Below are 25,069 nucleotides of genomic sequence, written 5' to 3'. Positions count from 1 at the left end.
AGTGCTCATGCTTTTGAGGACTCATGTAAGTCAACATAAACATGGTAGAATAATTACAATTATAGGAAAATATTGATTTTATTGTTTTTTCATTTCTATAGGTACTTTCAATTGCTGAACAAATCTTTTATTTTTTATTATTATATAATAGTTATACAGGGGGATACGCTGTAATATTTACAGATGTGATTAAAATACATCTTAGATTTACCCTCTTCATCATTCTCTCTTCTCTCCTCACTCACTTCTTAAAGTAATATGGACAGGTTTCATTTTTCTATTTTTATATATGGATACAAAATATATCCACCATATTCACTCTCCTTCACCCATTCCCACTGATACCAGCTCCTAATTTTAAAAGAGCAGAGCTTATTTTTGGAAAAGATACTGCTTATGTTACTTTGCAAGAATTAAAGTCTGAGAGCTGGTAGAGTGGCTCAAGTGGTAGAGTGCCTGCCTAGGAAGCATGAGGCCTGGAGTTCAAACCCCAGCACCACCAAAAAACCCCAAAGAAACGAACAGAACTAAGTCTTGTCTTTCACAGCATTGAGTTTAAATATGCAAGCTAACATGATCTGTATATATCAACACTGCAAGCTTGAATTAATTTTTCTAATGTCATTTTCAATTCTAATACTGTTAGTAGTAATACATCAATCAAATACACTCTAAATATAAGACAACCTTTTGGCAATTTGAATTCTAAAATGTTTGTGAAAAATACCTGTATAGATGTTGGGATTTAAGATATTTTTTCATGTTTGTGTCTAGATGGATGTTGGATTTAAAATATTTTTTCATGTTTGTGTGTCTGTTTACTCTTATTTTCTTCTACCATTTTTTTTCATAATATTGGGGTTTGAACTCAGGAATTTGTACTTGTAAAGTAGGCACTCTATGACTTGAACCACACCACCAGCCCTCCTACTAGTTTTATAGACTTTTAGGGACGTTTTAAGATCACAGCAAAATTGAGTGAAAGATACAGTGATCTCATATATCCACTTCTCTTGTAGATATATGCCATGACTAATTTTGAACACCCTCCACCAGAGTGAGTAGTTTGTTAGATTTGTTACATATACATTGAAATATCATTATCACTCAGAGTCTATATATCATGTTAGGGCTCAATCTTTTTGAATAGTCCATGATTCTATGTGGTTTGGAAAATGAAGGACATATATTCACAGATCATATAGAGTAATCACACAGAGTATTAAAGTAATTTCCATGCCATAACAATTCTTAGTGTAACTTTTCTTTTTCAAATCTTTCTTGGTTAAATTGAATCCTAAATTCAAGGTAATAAATTATGCTACAAAACTACTTGGTTAGTTTATCCTCCTTTACCTTAAAAATGTATTATTTGTGCTCTTTGAAAATTTGGTACTTTGTCAAATTAGCTGGGTCAACTAATATTCATTATTTCTGGAAACTTGGGATACAGTTTCAATACCATGTAGAAAAAATGGCATATGGATGATTGCATTAGTTGGTGCTAATGTTTAGAACTTTACAAAAGAGTGGCATCCTTTGACCAGATGTTTTGTGGTTTAATGATTCAGAACTTGCTACAAACATTATGTTTATTTTCACATGTGATTTCAGAAAGGTGTGTTTTGTGACATCTGCTTTAATGTCATTTGACTCATGAACTGAGAATAAACTGGCAAACAGTCAAAAGGCATGCAGCAAAGACATTTCTTTGAATTAAGTCAAAACTATTGATTGCTTCAGTATATTTCCAAAAGTGAAATTCTTAAAATCTCAGTATGATAATCTTAAAAAGTGAAAAACAGAACTTTAATAATATCTAAGTCTCCCAGAAAATCTTTTCTTTTGCAGGACTACCATGATATTTTTTTTCATATTTCTAGTCATTCTTCTATGCTCATCTTTGGCTCCCCTTGTCTTTTTGATCCATGAATGTTAACTTCTGCCTAGATGTGTATCTTATATACTTACTCCCTCTTTATATTATAAATTATTCTGGAAAATTACATGCCAATGCTAACAATCTATGATATTTTGGTATTCTTTTTTTTTAATTTTTATTTTATTCATATGTGCATACAATGTTTGGGTCATTTTTCCCCCTTCCTTCATCCCCTCCCTTCCCCCCCCTCCCCAACCCTTCCCTCTCCTCCCGACTCCCTCACTACCCAGCAGAAACTATTTTGCCCTTATCTCTTATTTTGTTGAATTGAGAGTATGAGTAATAATAGGAAGGACCAAGGGGTTTTGCTAGTTGAGATAAGGATAGCTATACAGGGAGTTGACTCACATTGATTTCCTGTGTATGTGTGTTACCTTCTAGGTTAATTCTTCTTGAACTAACCTCTTCTCTAGTTCCTGGTCCTCTTCTCCTATTGGCCTCAGTTGCTTTAAAGTATCTGCTTTAGTTTCTCTGCATTGAGGGCAAAAAATGCTATCTAGTTTTTGAGGTGTCTTACCTATCCTCATACCTCCCTTGTGTGCTCTCACTTTGTCATGTGATCAAAGTCCATGTTGTGTTTGTCCTTGATCTAATATCCACATATGAGGGAGAACATATGATTTTTGGTCTTTTGGACCAGGCTAATCTTGCTCAGAATGATGTTCTCTAGTTCCACTCATGTACTTGTGAAAGATAGGATTTCATTCTTCTTCATGGCTGACTAAAATTCCATTGTGTATAGATACCACATTTTTTGATCCATTCGTCAGTGCTGGGGCATCTTGGCTGTTTCCATAACTTGGCTATTGTGAATAGTGCCACAATAAACATGGGTGTGCAGGTGCCTCTGGAGTAACCTGTGCCACCTTTTTTTGGGTATATCCCCAAGAGTGGTATTGCTGGATTATATGGTAGATCAATGTGTAGCTTTTTAAGAAGCCTCCAAATGTTTTTCCAGAGTGGTTGTACTAGTTTACATTCCCACCAGCAGTGTAAGAGGGCTCCTTTTTCCCTGCATCCTCGATATTTTGGTATTCTCTAGTATCGACTAGGTATTTCTCAGTTAATGGGTAGTTGGTAATATCATCATTCATCTTTTGCTTTCCTGCATAACTTTCTGGTGGTATTTTTGAAACCTCTCTTCTGTAATAACACTTCCAATTTGAAATTTTCCTTTTGATAATTTCACTTAAAAATAAAACAGAAACATTAAACATCTAGAAAAAATCAAAATAAAAGTTATTTTTTCCATGAAGGAAACGATTTGTTTATTTGTTATAAATATAATTCTGAACACAGACTAAGGTATTTTAAGCAGTACAAAATTGAGGAAATAAGTATGCTGATCTAGAAAATCACCTGGTACAGCAAAAAGAATACCAAGTGTGATGTTCATTTCTCAAGTAATCCATAGAATCATGGAGGAGAAAATAGATCACTTATAATTTGTATGTTTCACTCACAGAAGATTTTACTTTGTGGGAATGCAAAAACATCTTTTTTAAATTAAAAGACCATAGAGTAAGGAATACCTTAAACATGTATCTGTTTAGTTGGGTCATTTTAAATACTCTGAAGAAAATGGAAAACAAGAGAGTTCCACATAGGAAACTGATGAGATAAAAGTTATGACTTTGTTAATCAGTTCTTAAAGTAAAATTCCCTCCTTTATACACGTTGCCATTGAAAAATATATATACCCATAGGAGGTCAACTTCATAATAAAAAAAATTGCCAGATTTTTCTAAAAATATCAAAGTCTGCCACCAAATAATTACCATTTTAAGACCACCTGCCCGGAAATATCTATCTTTCTGTCATTGGTGTTATGTTATAGGAATCTCAGTAGGCAGCACACAGAAGACAGAAGGAGGCAGAATGTATATACATACACAGACATATAAAGTTATGGTCAAATTTTTACAATTTATTAAACTTTCTTTGAAACATTAGCACAGAACTCTAGGAACTCAGCAAATCCCAAGCAAGGCTGCTAAAAGAATATCACATATGGGTACCTCATAGGAAAATTGTTAAGAGGTAAGGGGGAAATCTTGAAAGAAAACAGAGGAAAAGGATACATCACATGAAAAAATCAAATAAAATGATGTCTGACTTCTAGGAAAATGGATATTCACTAAAAGGGAATGTAACAATGGTTGACCAGCAAGACCTTACAGGAGATGAAAAGAATGACCTTCATGGGAACAGTTATCTAAACTGACTCCGTAAGTGTCTGATACTGCAGTATATTGAATCAATACATTTGAATAATGTGGAACTATTACAGGCAGAAAAATAAGTACTTTAAAAGTTTTAAATTATAACAAAGAAACTCAGAGAGAGAATAATGAAATAAAACATATTAATTCCAAAGATTTTACATCCTAGATAGAGAAACTATCAAATAAACAATAGAAAATCATGAAAGACAATCATTTCCATTAATTTCTCCTGGGTGCTGGGGGTGGTTTTTATTTTTGTTACATTTCTTTTTGTGTTCTTAAGAACTTAGGTATTATAAATTTTCAATAAAACACATGATTTTATAAGTAATAGAAAGAATTTCAAGGCTATAATTAATTATTTGCAAATGATGCAATTGTATGAAAAATACAAATAATTTGGGCATAGCAATTCATACCTGCAATCCCAGCCACTTGGGAGGATCAACACACAAGATCAGGCCTGACAAAATTCGTAAGACTCCATTCCTACCAACAAGAGAGGTATGGTAGCGCATGCCTGTGATCCCAACTATGTGTGAAGCCATACAGGTAAGTGGATAGTGGTCCCGGCCAGCCCTGGCAAAAATGTGAGACATATCTAAAAATATCCCCAAAGCTAAAAGTGCTGGAGGAATGGTTCAAGGGGAAGAGCACCTGTCTAGCAAGCATAAGGCCCTGAGTTCAACACTGCTATCTCAAAAAAAATCCAAATGAGCAAAATAGAAATGTTGACATTTAAAGAACATATGCAAGATAAATATAATTTTTTTCTAGAAATTCATGAGCAGGAGCAGCACACAGAGCCAGAAAAAAGTTAAAAAACTGAAGAACTCTAAAAGACATATTTGAAGAGTGGGAGTATATTAAAGACATGAGTGAGATGCTAAAAGTGAGAGGAAAACAGATGAAGAAAAGTAATATTTCCTGAAAGAGTGTTTCACACTATAGAGCTGTCAACTTTACTCAATCTGGTCTTGACAAAATTGATAGAATGTCTGAATAATGACTGAGAGAAGAAAAGTTTGAAATTGAAAAGCAATGTCAATCTACCCCTTTCATAGTTTTAAAATATTATAAAGTCTAACAAGAAAGTGAAACTGTGTAGAACAAGAAAGTCCATAAACTAACTTGTGTGAACGTGTGTGTGTGTGTGTGTGTGTGTGTGTGAGAGAGAGAGAGAGAGAGAGAGAGAAAGAGAGAGAGGAGAGAAGGAAAAGGAAGGGGAAGGTAGGGTAGGAGAGGGGAGGGTTTGTGTATACTTGGATTCTTCACAGAGTTTTGCATAAGAAAAATAGACATTCAAAATAGTAACATCTAAAATTATAATTTGAGTTTAACACAACAAATTATGTAAATCAAAAATATTTGAACATAAAAAACTAACCAGAAGTAAATATCAATTAATAATTATATAAGTCACAGAAAAGTTCTTTCCAATAAGACACTAGCCAGAAAACCCTTGTTTTTTTTTTTTATATAATTTACTTTTATACTTATTGTACTGGGGGTACATTGCTACATTTACAAAAGTTCTTATAACATATTATGGTTGAATTCACCCCCTCCATCATTCTCCTTTATTCCCCCTCCCCCATTCCTGGAATAGTTTCAACAGGTCTCATTTTTCTATTTACGTATATATGTACAGAATTTTTCCACCATATTCACCTTTCAACCCTCTGTCCTTATACATTCCTCTCTACCAGTGTTACCCATCCCACAGACAGCTCATGTGTTACCTTCTTGTTCTGTTTATGTAAAAAGAAATGACATTTTTGTTTCTTTAAGATAGCTATGCAGGGTGTTTCATTGTGACGTTTCCATGTATATATGTACTATAACCTGAATGGGTTCATCCTGGTGCTTTTTAGTGTATAAAATTAATTAACATTTATTTATGTCTTAAACAATGTAAGCATTTTAAAAGCAAATTCCAAAATTAAAAGTAAACTATTCATTCCTGACATATTTTATTGTAAAGGTTTCATATAAAATGAACTCATAAATCATAGAAAAAATAAAAACTATTACAAAACATTGTGAGAGGCAATGAATAAGCAATTGGACTGAACGATGATATTATAGTACAGATGTTTTCATGTGAACTTTTGTTAGATATAAAAATACGTATTAAGAATATGATGATATCTCATTCACCCACCCAAAAATGTACAAGTCAGTGTTGTTAATTGTCAGTCACATGGGAAATAACGACTTCCATTACTGCCACCCGGAGTGTGCATCTGTTTAAACTTTCTGGAGGCCAATTTGGCAAAAGTAGAAATTCTTGTCTGACATGATGAGGATCAGCATTCAGTAGGCTAACTGAATTAAGTGTTTGACATTCTTATCTTAAGTTTTATTTTAAGTAAAAATAAGTGAGTTTTTACTAACTCAGGTACAGGAAGAGGAGTTTCTTGGAATATAAAATCTTTGTATATTAAGCATTAATTTCAGTATACCCCTGCTATGTTGTACTTTGTTTCTTTCTTATTTTTTTCTTCATAAAAATAATACTAATATGTGTAGGCTACAAAGTGTCCTGGAGCAACTTTCAAAGTTGCTTTGCAAATACAGTACTTTTCAATCTGTTACTATGTAACAATTTTAGTGATAATTTGAATTTCCAAAGTTGCATAATATTCAATAATATTCTAATCAATATATCTTTCATACTTATTTAATTTTCTATAAATTTAAAATAAAATTATATATTTATAAAACAGGTACAATTGTAATAGTTGTTTTGGACACACATATGATTAACATAGCTCCTTGAAATATAAGTACCTAAAGAAAAGAAAGTAGTCTATTTGTTACAAACATTCAGTTTGGGCATCAGTCAGTATTTACTTAATTCTGGATAATTTTAAGCATCAATCTGTCAAGTTAGTTAAAAGTCAATTAGAAGATTTATACTGTATATATCATAATGCTTCAAATGTCATTTATATTAATTTATTACTAAGTAGTAGAAAGAAAATTATGTTCAGACAGTAACATATATAAAAGGATAACAAATAAAAAGAATCACTTTATGTAATATAATATAAACATGTACATGTATATGTATAATATGCATACATTATGCTAATTATCTTTGAAAATAAAGTTACTGGTGATTGTTAACTCATTTTTTCTTATTAACATGAAAATGAACTTCTATGGCACTTTCAATAACAACATTTATGTTTTCTGTAAATGATAAGTAAAATTAAAACTACTTAGAAAAATATATTTATTGTTGCCAATGCTCTTTTGTTATTAACATTTTCAATTTCTTTCTATGAAATTAATGTATATCTGACTCATAGAATTAAGGTTTGTGTTATTCTTCCAAGGTGAATATTAGTGAGAAGGGAATAGCTAATTTTTTAGAGAATAGAGGAACTGATCTGAGAATCACTAGGAAAACATGACTGCAACATATCACATACCATGAACCATGGGCCCCACAGTGTAGTTGACGGTGTTCAGCAAAGAGCCTTCAAAACTTACTCTGCTAAGCAAAACAAAAACGATCCCATTATTCCATGACAAAATTACATTAAACAAGCTCATAGAAATCAGAATATAAACCAGAATACCATCTTCTGGTTTATCTATAAGAAATATTGTTACCAATTAACTGAAATAACAAAGTCAACTTTAACCAGTATCTCTCTAAGTGGACTTTCCTGGCAGTCAAGTTATAATCAGAAGGTTAATCGTATTTAAAAAGAACACAATAATTGTTTTGCTTCATAATAAGCAGAACTATGTTGAAATGTATTTTCACATCAATAATTTTAAGAGATACAGCCTTGCGAATAGAATTGCAGTTTTTGAAGATTGTTACATTCCACTTTATTCTTCCTGAAGAATTCCTTGGCTCTACCAACATGTGCTCTTTGAATCTTTAATTTTCTGTTCTTCAGTAGTTAAAGACAAGTCTAAGCAATGCATTACTTTTATAGCAAAGGGGTGCCACACATTTCTTTAACGAGTGATTTGCTAATTCAAAAGAAAAGGTGTCGTTAAAATACATGTAGAAATTATAAATAAAAAAACTCAACATATTACACAAAAGGATTATCAATAATGACAATGATGGTGTAAATATTTCTGAACAACTTCGCCTTAAAGCTTAGTTATTTGCTTAAAAGCTATAAGACTCTATTATCTGTACATTTGTCTAGAAAAGTACACTCTTCAAGCTCCTTTCAACTATAACCAATTATAGATCTAAAAATCCTCATGGAATTATTTCCAAATGCTCTATATGTTTGGCCTTAAAAATTGCTGCCGAATTTGAAGGGTACAGTATCTACTTACATGTTGTAATAGAAGATCTCTGACATCTGAGAACCAAGACCCATTGCATAGTTATTTTAAGAGCAAATTAGAATCAATGAAAAATAACTAAAAGCAAAATTCCAAAGGACAAAGTAGAATATTTACAGTCACACAGGCTCTTGTCAACTGAATATGACGTTCCCCCCGCCACCAGTGTCAAAAAATTCTCATCCTACTCATTCACCATGACGTCTTATTTTCTGGGTATTTTGATTAATGAAGATTTTGCAAACCCTCAGGTATCCATACTAATCTAAATGAGCTCTTATATCAGTTAAAAATATTATAAAAACAAGACATGACCATTCTAAATCATTTTATGACCCTATAATATCCAATACAATTGTAAGGTAGAAGAGCCTAGAGAAAAAAAGTAGTTTTTTAAAAGATATTAAGTAATACTTTCCCAATGATTCTAAAAGCTCACATTGAATAACATTTTGTGGGTTGGATACACACTATGAACTTTCAATAATTATTTCATTTATTTTTTCTAAAATTTATATTTCACCTCAGAGAAAACCTAGACTCAATTTTTTTCTTACATTTTAATGGAATTTTACCAACCTTCCAAACCAGAATACAGTTACCTTCTTTTTCCAGTTATAGTTCACATTTAAACTGTAGGCAAAATTACCCCCCAATCTAACGCAAGCAATATGAGAACATCATTCTTTCTGTAAATACCATTACTTACACTAGTAGAGAGAAGTATAGAAAAGGTTTACTTTAGTCACATTATGTGCCATTTTTCTCCAAACTCTTTTTGTGAGTACTCCCCAAATAAGCAATTTAACTCTGATATTTTGAGATACCCATTGGTAACATAAATGTCATAAATATTAATATAACAAATATTCCTTAGAATTATTGTACAATACAACCTCCTGATTTGTAAACATCCATGTAGTAAACCAAAAGATTTTATATGAGTTTGTGATGTCATATTAAAATACTGTGGTTGGTTAGCTTAAGCAATAGGAATTTTTTCTAAAGTTCTGGAGGCTGAAAGAGCAAAATTATGAGCCAGTACAATTAGTTTCTCCTGAAGCCACAATTACCTTCTCTCTTCCTGTCTTATAGAGAGCCAGTTTCTCACTGTCTTTTCACATTTTTTTTTTACCAATAATAAAAGCACCATTTCTACTGGGTCTGGGCTCCATCCTTAAAACATCCTTTAACTTTAATAACTTCATCAAAGGCATTATCCTCAACACAGAAGCATGGTAGGGCTTTAACATGTGAATTTTGGGGAGACACAACTCAATCCATAGCAGTCTGCTCTGACCCTCCAAATGGCATGCCCTTCTTGTATGCAAAATATATTCACTATATCTTAACAACTCCAAAGTCTTAACTCATTCTAGCATCAATTCTGAAGTACAATGTCTCATATAAATATTATCTAAATCAATTACTATCTAAATCAAATGAGGTGCAACTCATCCTAAGGTATGGTTTTTTTTCAGATAGGAATCCATGAAACCAGATAAATTATATACTTCCAAAACACAATGGCAGGACAGATATATATCAGAAATACACATTCCAAAATGAAGAATGGGGAAAGCAAGAAGGAGTGACATGGTTTCAAAATATGTCTGAATTTCTTGGACTTCCATAACAAAGTGTCATAGACTGGTTTGGTTAAGTAATGGAAATTTATATTCTCATAGTTCAAGCATATAGAAGTCTGAGATTAGAGTGCCAGCATGGCTGGGTTTTGGAAGGTTCTCTTCTAGCTAGAAAATGACTGAATTTTCACTTTCTTTTCACATTGTGCAGATAGAGTGCACTGGGACCCATTCCTCTTCCATATAAAGCACAAATTTCATTGTGAGCATTTAACCCTCATTACCTCATCTAAACCTCATTATCTCCATAAGGCCCCATCTCCAAATGGCATCATAATGAAGGTTATTTCTTCAATTTATGAATTTCAGGGATGCAAAACTCAGCATATAGAAGAGGGGGTGAGTAAATTTTCATGCAGAAAAGTAATAAATATTTAGAACTAAATAGTTGACTGTAATAGGTTGAAAATGTCCCCAAATTCTATCTTGTTTTCTCTATCAACTTCATAACTAAAATCATTTCCTCTTTATTTGGAATCCTGAGCCACCATGTAAGTTAGACTCTCATGCTGGAGAGGCCATTTGGAGAGGCAATGATATTACAAGGAGATGGAAAAGAGCCTAACTGGGCACAGTTTTCCATATTTCCCACCACGGTGTCAGGCATATGAGTGATGCTATTGTAGAGGCTCTGTATTAACCAGCTGTTAGCTGAAATCTACTGGTGACCCCTGTAGATACTACATGGAGATAAGGAGATGCACAAAGATCTTCTTAAATTACTTAACTGCAAAAATACTTGATATAGTGAAGTAGTTACTGTAAATTACCACATTTTAGGATAAATGTTCATGAAACAAAGATAACCAAAACACTGCACCAACTACCACTCTTCTGTGCTCCCTTTTTCTACAGCAAATGTAGGCCTGAGCCAACAAAAAAGTACATATTAGTTTAATTATCAAAGTTAGTAAAATGCATAGGCAAGGAGTTGCATTTTTTCTTATAGTCCTGACTATCCCCTTCTCTCTTGTTTTATTTTATTATTTCCCTTTGTATGATCTGTGTCACATTGACGACATTTCCAAATTTACTTGCACAGCTCTCTGTAGGTATACATCAGTTCCACTTATCTGAGTTTGGTGTTGATTCTAGTTCTAGTCTGAAATTGGGAATATTGCTGATTTAACAACCTGCTCATATAAGAAAGACCATTATTCAATATGATGGGACCTGCTGGGAACAATTTCCTGGATCACATCACAAATATTGTCAATGGTAAAATGCGGAGACTGTGACAGATGGAACACACGATTCACTGAAAGACATTCTTACTGTTTAAAATGGAATGTTTGCACCCCAGTCTTCTTATTATAGGAAAAAAGTAAAAATTTCTTCTCTGGATCTTGAGAATTACATATCATATAACTCCATGTCTTTGATGACTGTTTTTAAGAATCTATGTTCCTACTAAGGCACTGCATTCAAATATTTTAAAAGGTACTATTATTTATTTTCATGACTCCATCTAGTTTAATATGAACTATAGTGACAATACCTGTAGAGAACATTCTGGGAAGTAAAATTATCAGCCTACTTTCCAGTATTTGCCATGGATATGTCATGTGAAGCAGATGGCCTAAAGTCATTTGATAATATTTAGCATGTTATCAAATTGGCATCAGAGTTCACTAATCATTTAGTCTACCACATTAAAATTATTTCTACAAGTATCCATTTGATTATCACATCAATAATTCATTATAACACTTCTTAACTTGTTCTATGTAGTAATTTTAGATATCAAAAGTGCTATCAAACAAAGTTGACTGTAATTTTAACTTCTGAGATTCTTATATTGATTAACATGCTGTCATTGTGAATTTCCAAAAAATGGCTGTATCCAAAGTTATCTTATCTATGACAAGAAAACTCATGCAACATCTTTACAACTATAATTATTAAATGCTGAAATAATTATTTATAAATTTCTGGAATTATTGAAAATCACTCTTATGATCATAACTGTTAAATATATAGCATACCAAAAATATAGTATATCAAAGTTAAGATAGTATTAACTTCTAGAACCAAATAATAACCCAGAGTGAATGATAAAAAGTGGACAGTCCTCACCACCTCATGTCATCTATTATATGACATGAACCAATATCTTACAAGGCATATACTATTATATGACTTATGCTCTTACTGAGAAAAGGAAAGGAATAAGAATGAATGGCTTACTTTGTGAACTCTGTCACCTGGGCTTCAATTCATTCTTGGCTTTTCTTTTCTTCCTCAAAACAATTTGTAATATGGACACAGAAAGTTGCTGCACAGGGAAAATGTTATACTAACCTAAAAATGAGCAGCAAATTGCCCTCAAGTAGAGATTCCCAGCAGTGTAGCTGCCAGAAGGCAGGCTCACTGCCGTTAAACTGTGGGAACTACTGTATTTCCACATTTGTAATTTGTGGCTCCAATACATGTGGAGTTCTGTTTCTACTTACTGCACAAGAAACCATAGATGGGAAGCACAAAGTCATTAAGGGAGGAGGCTTTTCCTATTCTCCAGAATTATTTCTACAATGACTGGATAATGGAATTTTCAATATAAAAAAGAAGATCATATGAATTAATTCTATCTATGCTCTTTAAATAAGACTTCTTGACTCCCAAGTTTGATCCTCTTTTAATGATATAATAAATTATTTTTCCTTCAATTTCACTTATTGCTGTAAAGATTTAAAAAAATTTAAGAATAATTCAATTGAAATAAAATGAGAGATTTTTTGCTGAATCTCATGAGAAAAAAATTTTAGTAGACAATGATTACAAATGTAATTTTAAAACTGTCACAGAAGCATTTGAGAGCAATATCCTAAAACCACTAGGGTTAAATCTATTTTGGTGGGTAAATAAATCCCATTATATAACAATTTGATCTCAAAAGTTGTTGTATTCATTAGTTTCAAAGGCAATGATGATGACTACTTTCAAAAAAGCCAATGTTGAACTAGAATATGTGTCACCTTTGTTTTGTTCCTTCGAAACACATTTTAGGCACTGGAAATACAATGAAAAGTTGTATGAAAAGTTGTATGAAAGTTATCTAAGGTTTTTTGTGTGTTTTTAGGTGCTTATGTTTTTCATAATTAATTAGGACACTTAGATAAATCAAGCGAGAGAAGCTTAGTTATTTTGAATTTCTGTCTGTTCATAGAAGTTCCTTTCATTAAATTAATCAAAAGGTGGGAATATGTTTGGTCTGGAATTTTACTACAAGTTAATCTCTTTGTTTGTACTATTAGGCTACCTATTTTATAATGAGTAGCTGTTAATCCATAGAAAATATCTTGAATATAATTATGAGAAAGAGAATCATGTCTTTATTTTTGAAGAATAAAACATAAAACATCACTTTTAAATATTCTGGATCAGCAAGAATCATTTTTTTCTGAAGCCTCAGAAACAGTCAACCAATAAAGAACAGAGGTATTGTATTTATTCTTCATTTCTCTGCACTTGGATCATTATTAAAAGTCATTTTGTATCTTTATTCTAGGGAAAAACAAAAAAGTGATACATGATGCTCCATGAAGCCAAAGATTGGCAGGAGTGTTTTTCTCCTTGCTTTGAAACTGCACAGCCAGTCCCAGCAGTAACCAAACTCGCAAGGGTTCTGCAGTGCCATCTGCCATCCCTGGTCCCTTTTAGGTGTTAAACTTGGATAACGAGTAAAGCAGATTTTTCACTTATTTTGAGTTCACATTATCCTGTGAGTTCAGATGAACATTGATTTCACAATAATTATAGTAGCCAAACAAGATATATTTCACTGTTTGATTAAAGGATTTTATTAGCCCTTATAATCATACTTTGTATTTCATTACAATTATCTTAAGCATTCATAAATAATATCAGAATCACACAGGAAAAGAAAATATCTAAAAAACATTTTATTTTCCTTTCTTATAGACAAAAGGCTCTATGATTTTCATCAGAAGAGTAAGCTTTCTGTCATGATTCGTAATCTAATCAAAGAAGAATAATCCCCTTTTGATTGGGTAATTCATTCCTTCATTCATATATCTGTTAGTTCACCCATACCTATATTTATTCACTATGCTAGATGTGGAGAAAGAATTCTTTACTATTGGGCACATACTGAATAAAAGCCATTAAGCAAATCACATGCCCTCATGATGTCTCCTTGTACATCCACAGTCATAAGACATAAAAAATAAAAATACAGATAAAAAATCAGTTACACTCTAACTTCCAGTGCAAAATTGAACAGACATGGTGAGACCAAACTTATTCCATGGATGCTGGAAAACCAGCATTCATTTTTCATATTTAAACTTCAAATCTTTCATAGATGTCAGGTTGGGGAAATTTCCTCAGTTTGTATTTTACTAAAATTTTTATGCTTTTTCTGCATTTGTAAAGATGATAACATAGAATTTAGATTTATTTTATTGTTGTACTGGGGGTACATTGTGACATTTACAAAAGTTCTTATAATATGTCATAGTTGAAATCACCCCTTCCATAATTATCCTTTATCTCCCTCCTCCCCATTCCTGAAATAGTTTCAACAGGTTTCATTTTGTTAGTAGGATAATTCCATAGATTGATTTTGCTTTTTTTTGACACTGTTAGCATTTATTTTTATCTCTGAATACATGAATAATTCTAGTAGCTGAAAATGTAAAACAATGGGTATCTAGTGCTGGTTAGTATGTACACTGAAAGTAACCATCTTTTCACTTCTAGAAATGTTTGGTAACATGTTCTGCTTTTTTATATATTATCAAATTCTAACACACTACAACTCTCTAAATTTTGCATCTGAGTTATAGATAGATATTATTCTGTAATGTTTTACAACGAATTTTCTGATTACAGTAAAACTAGCACCATAAAACTTGAGTAGAGTTAACTTGTTTTTTATTTTCTCAATTTTTTGCTAAAATTACTAACATTTAACCTTGGTATTCTTGGTAGAATTCACCAATGAAACAATCTGGGTCTAGATAGACCTAGTTGGAGAAGTTTAAAATAATTAACTTATTCTAGATCATTCATGTAGTTTGTTCTTCTTAAGACTTGAATGGTTTTGTTTTCAATATATTTCCAATTTAATCTAAATTGTTTAATTTTCAAGTATTCAGTTTGTAATTTACCCTTATTATTCTTTTAAGCTATTTAGTTAATGAAAATTATTTCTTCTCCTTTTTTGATATTGGACCATTTTACTTTTGCCTGTTTTATTACTAGTCTGGTTGGGATTGTAGAAATTTTACTGTTTTCTCAGATAAGCAGTACTTAAACTCATTGATTTTCTTTCTTTTTTCTATTTTGTATTCATTTTTTTCTGATTTTTTTAATATTTTTTCATTTAGTTTTTTTTATTAGTTCATTTCTTCTTTTTTAGAAAACAGAAGCAGAGATTGCTGATTTGAGATGATTTTTTTTAGAGTATGTAGTACTTTCCTAAGTAATTCTTTAATGCTATTTCAAAATTCTGATATATAGTATATTTTCCCAGTTCAAAATAATGTTTATTTTCCTTTTACTCATGGAAGCTTAAAGTGTATAAATTTCCACATACAGTGATTTTTCAAGATACTTTTATTATTGGTTTCTAATGAATTTGGTTGGGGTCAGCAAAAAGGCTTACAAGAAATGAATCATTTTAAATTTGTTGATATTTAACTTATGGCCCACAGCAGGATCTATCTTGGTAAATGTCTCAAGGGAAATTGATAACAGTGTATATCCTGCTGTTGTTAAATGAAATGTTCAATGAATGTGAACTTGGTCAAACTGGCCAATAGTAATATTGTAGACTTATATCCTTGTTAATTTTCTCTCTACTTGTTCTATCAATTTTTGATAGATGTATATTTCAATCTTTTGTTATTATTATTGACTTGACTATTTCTTTTTGCAGTTCCACCAGGTTTTTTCCTTCAGGTTATTTGAAATTCTCTAATTTAGAGCATAAATATTTATAACTATTCCCTCTTGATGAACTAGTCATCTACTAATTTTATAATTATCTTTTTCACCCCTGAGTGATACTTTGTTCTCATAGTCCTTGGTTGTTTTCAATATAGATACTTCTAATATTTTTATTGTATCTAAGTATAATATATATTGTCCCAAGATTTTTTTCTAGCCAACAAATTTTTTATGTTTAAAGAACTTTTTTCTTCTGGTTAACATAATTGGAGTTGATTTTTTAAATATAATTGTCAGTTTTTTACTTTCTATCATCTTGTTGTCTGCTTTGGCTATGCCTCATGGGTTCTGTTGTCCCTTCCTTTTCCTATGTACAGCCTTATTTTGGGTTAAGTATTGAAATTATTTTAGACTGTATTTCATTTCCTTTAACTATTTTATTAGGTATAACTCCTGGTTTTATAGTTTTAAGGGTTGTCTAATGGTTTGTAGTAGACATTTTTAACTTTTTACTATCTAGATTAAACTGACATCATTTCACATTAAAATAGTATATTTCCATTTCTTCTCCACACTTTATTAAATTGTCATATATTGTTCTCCCTTTTGGATGTGTCTTTGTCTGGATTTGGGAAGAGTGTAATACTGGATGCATATAATAAGTTAGACAGTGTTCCTTCCCTTTCTACTTTATTGAAAAGTTTAAGAAGTACTGGTATTAGTTCTTCTTTGTAGGTCTGGTAGAATTCAGCAGAGAATCTGTCAGGTCCTGGAATTTTCTTTTTTGGAAGACTCTATTCCTGCTTCAATTTCCTTACATGTTATAGATCTATTTAGGTGGTTAATATCCTCTTGGTTCAGTTTTGAATGGTTATATGTATCTAGAAATTTTTCTATTTCCTCAAGATTTTCCAAATTATTGGAATATAGTTTCTTAAAATAGTCTCTGATGATTCCACTGATTTATTTGGAGTTAGTTTTTATCTCCCCTTTTTCATTTCTGATTTTACTAATTTGTGTCTTTTCCCTCCTCGTTAATCTTGTTTATTTTTTCAAAGAACCAGCTCTTTGTTTCATTGATTCTTTGTATGGCTTTTTATTTTGGTCTCTATTTCATTAATTTTGGCCCTTATTTTCATCATTACTCTCCTTCTGCTTGTTTTGGATTTTACTTTTTCTTGTTTTTCCAGGAGTTTGAGATGTAACATTAGGTCTTTTATTTGAGATATTTCTGGCCTTTTAATATATGAAATCATGGCCATTAACTTTTTTCTTTGGTCTGCCTTTGCTGTGTCCCATAAGTTCTGTTAGGTTGTGTTTTCATTTTCATTAACTTCCAGGAACCTTTTAATTTCCTCTTGTTTCTTCTATGACACACTGATCATTGAGCAATGTGGTATTCAGCTTCCAACCATTTGCATATTTTCTGTTTTTGTTGTTGTTGAGTTCTAGTTTTAATACATTATGATCAGATAGGATGCAGGGGATTATTTCTGTTTTCTTGTATTCGCTGAGTCTTGCTTTGTGCCCTAAGAAATAATCAATTTTGTAGAAAGTTCCATGGGCTGCTGAGAAGAATGCATATTGTTCAGAAGTTGGATGAAATACTCTGTAGACATCAGTTAGGTCCATTTGATCTATGGTGTGATATTTCTAGAATTTCCTTACTGAATTTTTGTTTGGATGAGCTATCTACTGGTGATAGGGGGGTATTAAAGTCTCCCACTACCACTGTGTTGAAATCTGTATGTGCCTTTAAGTCCTTTAGGGTATGTTTGATGAAATTGGGTGCACTGACTTTGAATGCATACAGGTTGATAACTATTATTTCATTTTGGTGTTTTTCCCCTTTTATTAATATAAAGTGTCCTTCCTTATTTCATTTGACCAATGTAGGTTTGAAATCTACTTTGTCTGATAAACATTTTTTACTCCTGCCTATTTTCTGGGATCATTGACTTGGTAAATCTTCTTTCAACCTTTCGCCCTAAGCCAGTGTTTGTTTTTGTCAATGAGATGAGTCTCCTGCAAACAACAGATTGTTGGATCTTCCTTTTTAATCCAGTTTCCCAAAGAGTGTCTTTTGATGGTGGAGTTGCGTCTATTGACATTCAGTGTTAATAACATTTAGTTATTTTTGTTATTTAAGGATTTGATTGTATACAGTGCAATCAATCCTACTCTCTGCTTCCTTGTCTTTTCTTCTCCTGTGGTTTGATACTTCTTAACCTCTCATGGTTTTGTTTGATTTCATATTTTGTGTGCAGAATTCCTTGTAGAATCATCTGTAGTGATGGCTTTGTGGTCAAATACTGTCTTAGTTTCTGTTTATTGTGGAAGATTTTTATTTCTCCACCTATTTTAAATGATAGTTTTGTTGCGTAGAGTATCCTAGGGTTGAAATTATTTTCATTCAGTGCCCAAAATACCTCACTCCATGCCTTTCTTGCATTTAAGGTTTTTGTTGAGGAATCTGCTGTTATATTTTGATGGGTTTGACTTTGTATATTATTTGTTTTTTTTTCTCTTACAGCCCTCCCTCAACATTTTTTTTTTGTTCTCTGTGCTTGTTGTTTTAATGATAAAATGTTGTGGGGAGGTTCTATTTTTGTCAAGTCTGCTTGGTGTCTTGCAGGCTTCCTGTACCTGAATGGGCAAAACTTTCTTGAGATTTGGGAAATTTTCTGTTACTACTTTATTGAATATATTATGAATCCCTTTTGCTTATACCTCTTCTGCTTCTTCAATGCCCATGAATCTCAGGTGTAGTCTTTTGATGGAGTTTGTGAGTTCTTGCATATTCCTTTCACAGCTCTTGAGTTGTTTGACTAAGATTTTTTCTGTTTTTTCTTTAATTTCTATTTTACATTTGAGTTCTGAGATTATGTCTTCCATTTGTTCTGATCTGCTGCAGTGGTCTTCCACTATATTTTTTGTTTCTGTTTGATTCTTGCTTCTGAGATTTTCCATATCTTTAGCTAACTTCTCTTTTATATTTTTTGTTTTCATCTTTAATTCATTTATCTCTCTTTTTATAGTGTCCTTTGCTTGACTTTTGTGTTAGTTTAAGATGTCTCTCAATTCTTTTATTTGTTTCTGTGTCTTCTCATGTTCTTTACTTTTGGTGTCTTAAAATTTCTTGCATGCATCTTATACATTTTTGTGAACCATGTCTAGTATCTTCTCCATGAATCTCTCAGTTGTTTCTTGCAAGATATCTTCTTTGAGGGTCTTTTTGTGGGCATTGCTAGGCTCCTTAGTGAAATTTATCATTGTTTTGTTCAGGTCTGAAGCTGGTTATCCATTTTTTTCATTTCCCACTGAATCCTGTATTGAATTATTTTTTTGATAAGGTCGTTTCTATCCTGTCTTCTTCCTGTTGCTGTACTTGATGTTGTGCAACTATCTTCTCGATAGCCTAGTTGGTGCTTTTAATTGCCTTTTTACTTTCCCTTGATTTAATTTTTGTGTTGTGACTGTCTTGCTATTGAGGTTGTGTGCTATTTCTGTCCCTGGCCTGTAGGTGTAATTTATCAATAACTAATTCACAGATTCAAGGCCAGACCAGTTGTTAATATATTATATAGAAGACCCCTTAGTGATATTATCTATAAACAGTGGGAATGGGGGGTAATTCTTGTTAGGCTAGATATAGAAATTTGGGAAATTGATGAAGGTGGCTCTAAAATGTGGAGTGGGAGTTGGGGTGGGCTATTGGGGAAAAATGTATGGGGGTTGCTGGGTTTTTGTGGTCCTTTGTGTGTGTTTGGGTATATTTCTGTTAGAGCATAGGGTGCTTGTGTGAGGGATTTCAGGGTGTTTGTGTTGTGTAAAGTTGGTATGGTAGGGTAGTCAGGAGGTGATGAGTGTGTAGGAAGGAGGAGTAGTGTGGTGACAGGTTGGGGGAGGATAGGAGGGGAAGGTGAAACAGGGGAGAGAGTGGATAAGAAGGGCCAGAAAGAGTCGTTGGGAGGGAGAAGAATGGATTGTAGCACAGGAGAAGGAGGGAACATGAAGGGGGTAGGAATAGGGATGAAAAGATAGTGAGTGATAGTGAAGTTAATAATACAGAAAGAACGAACAAAAAACAGAAATAAAAATAAAATAAAATAAAACCCACAATAATAAAAAAAAGAGAGAGAAAAAAACACAATAAAAACCAGCATCTTCATAAGCAAAAAAATTCAGTCTTTGGTTTAAGTTCTGGAGTTATTCCTCCAGCATCCAGTCCTAGTATTGGTGTACAAGCAGAAGCTCTGATGTGGTCTTACCATATTACTGGCTTGTGAGTAGTGTTTGGTTCTTCTGTCCACCAGTTTAATTGAAAGTGTGAGGTGAGGTAAGTCTGCCAGTTTGTGCAGGGTGGGCAGAGCTGTTGATTTCACCAGTGGACAGCTTTGTTATCCTTCAGCCACAGCTCTTTTTGGTCAGTTCCTCCCCAAGCAAGGTGGGGCAGTTTGGTTTTGAATGCTGCACTCTGGCCCAGGAGATCAGCTCTCAGATCTACTACCTGCCCTGCTTTGGGAGATGGCTTGTCACCCCACCTCATTTCTCAGCCTTTGCACCCTATCCTGTGTTTGTTCACTGAGAGTTTGGTGCTGATAGTTTGGCTCCTTGCCCTGCCCCCATTTTCTGGGTCAGGTTCAGTGTTCACCTCCACCGTTGGTGTTAGATTACAGTTCACTATATATCTTTTTCAGGTTTGTTAGGGGGAAGTTAAGTCTGCCCAGGGGCTGCACTGGGTTATGTTCCCTGGGGATGGGTAAGGAAGTCGTGTGCGGTACATGATGCTCACCTGTTCATTCTGCCAGTTCACACACAAGCAGGTTTGGAGCCAGTGGCAAAAGGGAGAATGGTGTCATGTTTTCTCAGTGCAGCACAGTGTAGGGAGGTTTTCCATGGGCTAGGAGCTCATGATGTCACAGTTTGATTCTGATTGATGCTCTATGTTCTGCTTGATGGAAGAAGGAGAAAAGAAAGAAAGAGAAAAAAGAGAGAAGGAAATGGGCAGAGTTTTGTTCCCAGGGTGGGACCCACCTTACTGGCTGTGCTGAGGTTCTTAGCTGTCAGGCACAATTAAAGGCTGATTTAAGGGTCAGTCTTTGAGTTTTTTTCTGCACCTAATGACAGTTACTACTTGGGCTAGAAGCAATCAGAATTACTCAAGCGTAGCTCTAACATCTCAAGGAGGTTTCTGGAGTCACAGAACATAAGCTTTTTGCTTCTGTACCCTAGCCACCATCTTGGGTCTCCTCTGTAAACTAGTTTTAATGAAAGCACTTTAATGTTTTCATAATGTGTCACTCAACTGGAGAATGCTGAAGTTCTATCAAAGGTGGAGACTCTGTAGGCATGGAAATGACCTACTTTCAGTGAGCTATTAAAATTTATTTTAAAGATTATTTATGATATAGGAACTCTTATTTTGTATAATTTGTATTATGTTCCCTAAATGAAAAGAGTTATGGTTAGACAATTGGTGAAAGGGTTATGAAAAACAGCAAAACTACATTTCATAGACTTCACTAACCAAAAGAGTTTTTCCCAATATTTCTCTGGGAAGTTATGCTGGATAATATCAAAATTCACTCCCACAAGAGTATTTCATTGGGAACAACAAATTATATGGCATTAATATTAAACTTAATAAAATAAAAGAGAGATTTATTTATTCATATGAATTTTATTGATGGAACAGAACCATTTTGGGGCTTTAAATGACTTTTCCTTGAGTTTTATTTCTAACAAAAATGTTACCTGCATTTGGTACCTAAATGTTTTGCCTCAATGAAAAATTTTACTAATTTATGTACTGCCTTTTGCCACAGTAATAATCATAAATACACAGCATTTATTATTTCCTTAGAAATGTTTTACATACATCAGTGAACACATAGATTAGTCCAAATAATCACAAGTGATTTCAGCTTGGCTACATTTCTGTGATTCAGTGTTACTTGATAAAATTGTCAGTTACTCATAATTACTGAAAATATGGGTTTATACAGGATTGTAAAATTACTACACAAAAATAAATATGAGACAAAATTAAAACATAACACAAAAGCAGTGAATTGTCAGTGTCTTTAGACTATAATGGAATCTCAATGCAGAATTGGAATATTTTAAGATCTAGGAATGTTTAGCATAATCTTGTCAAAATGCATGAAATCATTTTCATCATATTATCTTTATGGACATAAAAATAATTTCAATAGGCCAAAGGTGAAATGTATAACTAAAAAGAGACCAACATTGCATTGTACTCAGGAGTTGATTTTGACATAGTCCTTTATCTCAAAGCAATGAGATGAATTGTAAATGTAAAATAGAAAATCAATATCCTATAAACAAATATCTCTTTCTACACAGTACAGTCCTCAAGTAGTTTAAAAGTACTCTTGCTTTGATAAAATGAATACTTATGGTCAGTTTAATTAGGAAAAGTATTTCAGTTTGAAAATCAATGTTACCCCTCTAATGAATTAACAAACCAAATATGTCAAAATATATCATTTTTCTTGACTCTGGTATATTGATATTTGCAATTTATTCTATTTGTCACAGAAATTTCCATAAATATTGTAGATACTGTGAACAAGGATTTTTGAAAATTTCACAATAAGCTGTACCAATTAATTTATTTATAGATAATGACAATACTTACACATCATTATTTTGAATAGCATCAAATTGCCTTATGGGCTTGAGAGTGAATGTTTTGGCTCTATGCACACATTCTCAAAGAAAACAAGAGTGGAGTCTACCAAGATTTTTTAGAAACATTTTTATTTTCATATACTAGTTGTACAGGAGGTTTCATTGTAATGTTTCCATATATGCTTACAAGGTACCTTGCTTAGGTTCATCCCCACCATCATTCTCCATCATCCCCTGTCTCCTTACTTCAAATGATATCAGCAGGTTTGATTGTTCTATTTTCATACAAGTATTTAACGTACATTAACTTAACCACACTCATTTAACCTCTCTATTTACTCTCCACCTCCCACTAATACTGTTCCATTATCAGGACCTGTTTTTCATTTCATTTCTGTTCTTCATTATTTAAGTGCATGTTCACTGTTCAAAGGGGTTTGATCATGATATTTCACCTGTGAATATAGTGTATTTTAGCCAGCTTAACCCCTCTTCCACTTTTCCTTACACTTTCACCCTTATGTCTTATTCAAGTTTTCTGTGCATTTCATTATGCCTTCTTCCTATACAAATGCAATATATTTCAACATTATTCAGTCTCTATCATTCTCTTTACTTCTCCCTCTTCTGCCTAGTCCCCTCAAACAATCCCAAGATTGCAAACATGACACATGCCTGTCTCTCTTTCTCAATCTTTCTCTCTCTCTCAATCTTTCTCTCTCTCTCTCTCTCTCACACACACACACACACACACACACTTGTATGTATGTGTATATATATATATATATATATATATATATAGAGAGAGAGAGAGAGAGAGAGAGAGAGAGAGATTGTATTTGTGTATGCATATGCATTTATCTTTTGGATATATCTTTCAGATGTGATAGAAAACATGTGACCTTTGTCCTTCTGACTCTGGCTTACTTCACCTAACATCTTTTTTTTTTAATTTTATTATTCATATGTGCATACAAGGCTTGGGTCATTTCTCCCCCCTGCCCCCACCCCCTCCATTACCACCCACTCTGCCCCCTCCCTCTCCCCCCCACCCCCTCAATACCCAGCAGAAACTATTTTGCCCTAATTTCTAATTTTGTTGTAGAGAAAGTATAAGCAATAATAGGAAGGAACAAGGGTTTTTGCTGGTTGAGATAAGGATAGCTATACAGGGAGTTGACTCCCATTAATTTCCTGTGCATGTGTGTTACCTTCTAGGTTAATTCTTTTTGATCTAACCTTTTCTCTAGTTCCTGGTCCCCTTCTCCTATTGGCCTCAGTTGCTTTAAGGTATCTGCTTTAGTTTCTCTGCGTTAAGGGCAACAAATGCTAGCTAGTTTTTTAGGTGTCTTACCTATCCTCACCCCTCCCTTGTGTGCTCTCGCTTTTGTCATGTGCTCATAGTCCAATCCCCTTGTTGTGTTTGCCCTTGATCTAATGTCCACATATGGGGAAGAACATATGATTTTTGGTCTTTGGGCCAGGCTAACCTCACTCAGAATGATGTTCTCCAATTCCACCCATTTACCAGCGAATGATAATATTTCATTCTTCTTCATGGCTGCATAAAATTCCATTGTGTATAGATACCACATTTTCTTAATCCACTCATCAGTGGTGGGGCATCTTGGCTGTTTCCATAACTTGGCTATTGTGAATAGTGCTGCAATAAACATGGGTGTGCAGGTGCCTCTGGAGTAACCTGTGTCACAGTCTTTTGGGTATATCCCCAAGAGTGGTATTGCTGGATTATATGGTAGATCAATGTCTAGTTTTTTAAGTAGCCTCCAAATTTTTTTCCAGAGTGGTTGTACTAGTTTACATTCCCACCAACAGTGTATGAGGGTTTCTTTTTCCCCGCATCCTCACCAACACCTGTTGTTGGTGGTGTTGCTAATGATGGCTAGTCTAACAGGGGTGAGGTGGAATCTTATCATGGTTTTAATTTGCATTTCCTTTATTGCTAGAGATGGTGAGCATTTTTTCATGTGTTTTTTGGCCATTTGAATTTCTTCTTTTGAGAAAGTTCTGTTTAGTTCATTTGTCCATTTCTTTATTGGTTCATTAGTTTTGGGAGAATTTAGTTTTTTAAGTTCCCTATATATTCTGGTTATCAGGCCTTTGTCTGATGTGTAGTTGGCAAATATTTTCTCCCACTCTGTGGGTGTTCTCTTCAGTTTAGAGACCATTTCTTTTGATGAACAGAAGCTTTTTAGCTTTATGAGGTCCCATTTATAGTTGCTGTGCTGCTGGGGTTTCGTTGAGAAAGTTCTTACCTATACCTACTAACTCCAGAGTATTTCCTACTCTTTCCTTTATCAACTTTAGAGTTTGTGGTCTGATATTAAGATCCTTGA

The 25,069-nt window shown here is 33.3% G+C and overlaps 1 non-coding gene across 1 annotated transcript; it reads left to right on the top strand.

Moving 5' to 3' along the window:
• The first annotated feature begins 429 nt into the window (after nt 1-429).
• Nucleotides 430-502, top strand: Trnap-agg (transfer RNA proline (anticodon AGG)). Its single transcript has one exon. It is a non-coding gene; the product is annotated as a tRNA-Pro (tRNA).
• Nucleotides 503-25,069: the final 24,567 nt, after the last annotated feature.

Source organism: Castor canadensis, chromosome 4, assembly GCF_047511655.1.
Source record: "Castor canadensis chromosome 4, mCasCan1.hap1v2, whole genome shotgun sequence".
Lineage (NCBI taxonomy): Eukaryota > Metazoa > Chordata > Mammalia > Rodentia > Castoridae > Castor > Castor canadensis.
This window is presented reverse-complemented; position numbering and strand designations above follow the sequence as displayed.